Raw genomic sequence first — 6,000 nt, 5'->3', positions numbered from 1 at the left:
GGAGGGGATCGCTGGTCTGCCTTTCCCTCAGATAGACCCTTCCTCTGTATCTCCTTCCCTTCTCTCTGCCCTCTCCTCGCCCCAGCCTCGTCCCCTGGAGAGTCGGAGGGAAAAGTTCCACCTGCTCCCCCAAGACTTCAGACTCTGCCTCAACCTCCCATTCCAGCTCACTTTTCTATCTTCCCTCCCGCTGGCAGGAGAAACCTGTTCTCCCACGTGGCCACTCTGCAGTTGGCCTGCCTCACCCTTGGCCCACGGGCCTTTGAAATGGCAGTCTGAGCCGGGCTCGGTGGCTCAGCCTGTAATCCTGCGCCTTTGGGAGGCTGAGGTGAGTGGATTGCCTGAGCCTGCGGGTTCAAGACCCGCCTGGGCAGCGAGACCTCATCTCTACAATAAATAAAAAAAAATCAGCCGGGCGTGGTAAGGCATGCCTGTAATTCCGGCTACTTGGAAGGCTGAGGCGGAAGGATCGCCAGAGCCCAGCAGGTTGAGGCTGCGGTGGCCAGGAGCGGCCACTGCACTCCAGTGTGGGCGACAGAGTGAGACTCCAACTCAAAAAAAAAAAAAAGAAATGGCAGTCTGGACCCTCCACCTTCATTCCCAGCTGCTTTTGTGGGGTGGGAGATAACAGAACACATTGTCGGCCTCAAGTCACTAGCCCTCTGCGAAGCCGCTCTCCACGCCAGCCCTCGAGGCACGCATCTTCTCTTTCAGCCCTGCTACCATCGGCCCGTTTTAAAGATGAAGACATCGAGGCTGAGGAGGGTGAAGGCCTCACCTCAGGTCCACTGCTGGTGAGTTGGGAGGTGGCAGGGGGGTTCTTTCCAGGACCCTGGGGCTGCCCAGACAGGCCACCCGTGTCTCAGAGACTTGGGGTCCCTGCAGGGACTCGGCAGGCCTGGCAAGGAGGGGCTGAGCTGCTGAGGTCCCAGCAAAGGTCTTTTAATACAGAAGCTGGAGCTGCAGCCACCGATGAAGCCTCATCCCAACCCCCCCCCCACACACAGCTGCTGGGGCCTCATGTGACATTTCCTTTTTGGGGATCAGCCACAGCCATCGGCTGCAGAGAGGCAGAAACAAAAGCCGTGGCCCGCCCATGAGAACGCAGAGAGATCTGACTGCTTGGGGTGGCTGGGCTTGTGCACATGGGACCTGGGTGTAGGTGAGGCCTCTCTCTCACCCACACCCGAGTCCCCCCACTCGCCAATGCCCCGGGCAAGTCATTTTGTGGCTCCAAGCCTCAGTTTTCTCATCTAAAAAATGGGGCAAAAATACTTTCAGCATCATAGGGCTGAAGGAGCCTTAAACAGATGAGGTGTGGTGGCCCAGCTTGTAACCCCAGCACTTTGGGAGGCCGAGGTGAGAGGGATTGCCTGAGCCCAGGAGTTCAAGACTAACCTGGGCAACATAGTAAACCTCATCTCTACAAAAAACAACAACAACAAAAACAACAAAAAGCCTGGCTCAGTGGCTCAGCCTGTAATCCCGCGCTTTGGGAGGCCAAGGTGAGTGGATTGCCTGAGTCCACGGGTTCAAGACCCGCCTGGGCAACTCGGCGAGACCTCATCTCTACAATACATTAAAAAAATCAGCCGGGCGTGGTAGCGCGCACCTGTAGTTCCAGCTACTTGGAAGGCTGAGGCGGAAGGATCACCGGAGCCCGGCAGGTCGAGGCTGCGGTGGCTGGGAGCGGCCACTGCACTCCAGTCTGGGCGACGGAGTGAGACTCCCACTCAAAAAAACAAAACAAAACATTAGCAGGGCGTGGTGGCATGTGCCGGTATTTCCGGCTACTTAGAAGGCTGAGGCAGAAGGATCGCCTGAGCCCAGCAGGTCGAGGCTTCAGTGAGCTGTGATCACGCAACTATATTCTAGCCAGGATGACAAAGATCCCAACTCAAAAAAAAAAAGGCCTTAAAAAGAAAAATAGACAGTTAATATTTATTTAGTATGTATTATATTTCGGATACTATTTTAAGCATTTCACATAATAAATTAAATCACTGACTCCTCCCCATGGGGCAGGTACTTATTAATCCCATTTACAGATGAAGAACTGAAGGAGAAAATAAAGTCACTTGCTGAGGTTCACATGGCTTCTAAGTCAGTATTCTAACTGCATTAACTACCACAGCTTATATGGAAAACACATAGTTCAGAACTGCTCAGTAAATTGGGAGTCACCAAAGAAAATGAATAGACAGCCATTAGCAGAATGGACCAGAAAATCCAGAAACAGAGACTTTAGTACAGGATAGGGCACCAGGCCAGGGGAAATAAGTATAGGACATGATACCTTTTCAGGTTAGTGAGAAAAAAATGTGGATTATTCAGTAAATTGGCTTCGGGACAAGGTTTAGCCATCTGAAAAAATAAGAATCATCCAGGCACCGTGGTCCACACCTGTAATCCCAGCACTTTGGGAGGCCAAAGCAGGAAGACTGCTTGAGCCCAGGAATTTCAGACTGGCCTGGTAGCATAATGAGACCTCATCTCTACAAAAAAAAATCAGAAAATTAGCCAGGTGTGGTGGCACACACCTATAGTCCCAGCTACCCCGGAGGCTGAGGTGGGAGGATCACCTGAGTGCAAAAGATGGAGGGTGCAGTGAGCTGTGATCATGCCACCGCACTCCAGCCTGGGCAACTGAGTGAGACCCCAAATTAAAAAAATAAATAAGTAAAATAAGGCTGCTCCATCCCTCACACCTTTAGCAGGATAGATTACACTAGAGACTTATATATATGCCACAACTAAAATAAGCCATGTCAGAGGGTTTTTTTTTTAAATATCAGAATGGAAAAGACCGAACAAAATCTGGAAGTCATAAAACAAAAGACTGATAAAGTCAACTACATAAAAATTAAAAACATCAGCTGGGTACAGAGGCCCATGCCTGTAATCCCAGCACTTTGAGAGGAGGAGGCGAGAGGATTGCCTGAGCCCAAGGGTTCGAGACCAGCCTGGGCAACATGGCAAGACCTCATCTCTACAATAAATCTTAAAAAAATAAATAACAATAGTCCAAAACATCTTGTGGCAAAAGGGCATCAAATACCAAGAGACACAGAAGGCGCCACTCTGAGAAAACCAGGAAGCTGCTTCCTTCTGATTTCACATGCTGCTGCATCAGTCACACTTCAGAAATGATTTTTTGAAAAGTGAGCAGGGCGTGGGAGTTCACATCTGTAATCCCAGCTCTCTGGGAGGCAGAAGGAGGAGGATGGCTTGAGCCCAGGAGTTCGAGACCAGCTTGGGGAATATAGTGAGGCCTCATCATTACAAAAATAAAAATACCAAAAAATTAGCTGGGCATGGTGTCACGTGCATGTAGTCCCAGCTACTCGGAAAGCTAAGGAGGAAGTTTCACCTGAGGCCAGGAGATCCAGGTTGTAGTGAGCTGTGATCGGGGCAACAGAGCAAGACCCCGACTCAAAAAAATAAATAAATAAAAAGAAAAATGATATAAAATAAAAGTGACACCCAGGGAAAATACAGTTGTTTCACATGAAATAAATAAGAAAAAGACTACTCAAAAAAAATAAAAAGACAATGGACAGAGAACAGACAGATTACAGAAAAGGAAACAAAATGACTCTTAAACATATGAAAGATGTTCATCTATTTTCATATAAGAAATACAAATTAAAACTCCAGTAAGCCTCCAAACTTTACCTGACAGTTTGGCAAAAGATTGAAGAGTCTGATAGCACCGTGAGCTGGCATGGGTGTGGGGAACCATGCACTGTGGGCCACCACTTGTGAGCGTGTCTACTGCTCCCTTCCCCTGAAGGGGAAGTTGGCAATATCTGCCAAAATCTCACGCACACATTCGCTCTGACCAAGTGACTTTACTTTTAGGGATTCATTATACAGAGATGCTTTCACATGTGCTAAATGACTTACGTATACAATTATTCATTGCAGCTTTCTTTTTGTAAACGACTGGAAACAATCGATGTGTACCTCACTAGAGAACTAGTTAAGGCCCATCCACACAACGGCATACTATGCAGCTATAAAAAAAAGAGTGTGCAGCTGGGCACAGTGGCTCACACCTGGAATCCCAGCACTTTGGGAGGCCATGGTGGGAATCACTTGAGTCCAGGAGTTTGAGACCAGCCTAGGCAACATAGCAAGCCCTCGGCTCTACAAAAAATTTAGAAATTGGTGGTGGCTGACTGGGCTCGGTGGCTCAGCCTGTAATCCCAGCATTTTAGGAGGCCAAAGTGAGTGGATTGCCTGAGCCCGCGGGTTCGAGAACAGCCCTAGCAACTTGGTGAGACTGTCTCTCTACAATAAATAAAAAATTAGCCAGACGTAGTAGCACGTGCCTGTAGTTCCCACTACTTGAGCGGTTGAGGCGGAAGGATTTCTGGAGCCCAACAGATCGATGCTGGGGTGGTCATGAGCTTGCCACTACACTCCAGCCTGCGTGATGGAGTGAGACTCTAACTCAAAAAAAAAAAAAAAAAAAACGAAAAGAAAAGAAAAATTGGTGGTGGCATGCCCTTGTAGTTCCAGCTACTCAGGTGACTGAGGTGGAAGAATTGTCTGAACCCAAGAGGTCGAGGCAGCTGTGAGCCATGATCATGCCACTGCACTCCAACATGGATGACAGAGAGATTTGATTCCAGGAAAAAAAAGCACATCATGTTATATCTCATAAATGTATACACTTGTGATTTGTCAATTAAGACTAACATTAACTTCAAACATTTCAATTCTAACTGATACTGCAACTAATTTTGTAAAAAGCAAATAGAAAAATACACCTTGAAATTCATATGAAATCTCAAGAGACCCTGAATAGCCAAAACAGCCCCTTGAAAAAGTTAGAAGACTCACACTTTCTAATTACAAATGTACTACAAAGCAATAGTAATTAAAACTGTGGTACTGGGAAAAAGACAGACATACAGACCAATGGAATAAGAATAGAATGTCCAGAAATAAACCCTCACGTATATGGTTAAATGATCTTTAACAAGGGTGTCAAGACCATTCACTGGGGAAAAGAAAGTTTCCTCAACAAATAGTGTTGGAGAAATTGGATATCCATGCAACAAAATAATGAAGTTACACCCTTACCTTATGCCATATGCAAAAATTGATTCAAAGTGGACTAAAGACCTAAATATAAAAGCTAAAACCATAAGACTCCTAGGCAAAAACATAAGGAAAAATCTTGTCATTGAATTTGGCAGTGATTTCTTGGCTATGACACTAACAAAGGCACAGACAAAAAAAGAAAAAAACAGTTAAGTGGGACTGCACCAAACTTTAAAAGTTCTGAATATCAAAGGACACAAGAGTGAAAAGCAACCCCCGGAACAGGAAAAGATATTTACAAATCATAGATCTGATAAGGGGTTAAAGTCCAGGATATATACATTAAAAAACAAAACAAAAACTCCCACAACCCAACAGCAAAAAAACAAATAACCCCATTTAAAAATGGGCAAAGGACTTGAACAGATATGTCTCCACAGATGATAGACAAATGATCGAGAACCATGAAAAGACGGTCGACCCCACTAATCCTTAGGGAAATGCACATCAAAGCCCCAGTGAGAGACCACGTCATACCCCTTAGGATGGCTGTGATTGCAAACAAAATAGCTAGTGTTGGAAAGGACATGAGGCAGTTGGAACCCTTGTGCACTGTTGGTGGGAAAAGAAAAGGGTGCAGTGGGTCCTCAAAAAATTAAAACTAAAGCTACCACATGATCCAGCAATCCCACTTTGGGATGTTTATCCAAAAGAACTAAAAGCTAGATGTCAAGGAGATATCTGCATCCCCCCGTTCGTAGCAACATTACTGGAAATAGCCAAGGTAGAAGCCACCCAACTGTCCATGAATGGATGAACAGATAAACAAAATATGGAGCATCCATATGTCTTTGTCCATTTCGTGCTGCTATTACAGAATACCACAGACTGGGTCATTAATAAGGAAAATACCTTTTTATAAATTAAAAAAAGTTCTCAGGCTGGGCG

The sequence above is a fragment of the Carlito syrichta genome, unplaced genomic scaffold (genome assembly GCF_000164805.1).
Source record: "Carlito syrichta isolate Samal-C Ts95f unplaced genomic scaffold, Tarsius_syrichta-2.0.1 Scaffold153593, whole genome shotgun sequence".
Taxonomy (NCBI): domain Eukaryota; kingdom Metazoa; phylum Chordata; class Mammalia; order Primates; family Tarsiidae; genus Carlito; species Carlito syrichta.
The sequence above is the reverse complement of the archived record's forward strand: the minus strand, read 5'-3'. Positions refer to the sequence as shown.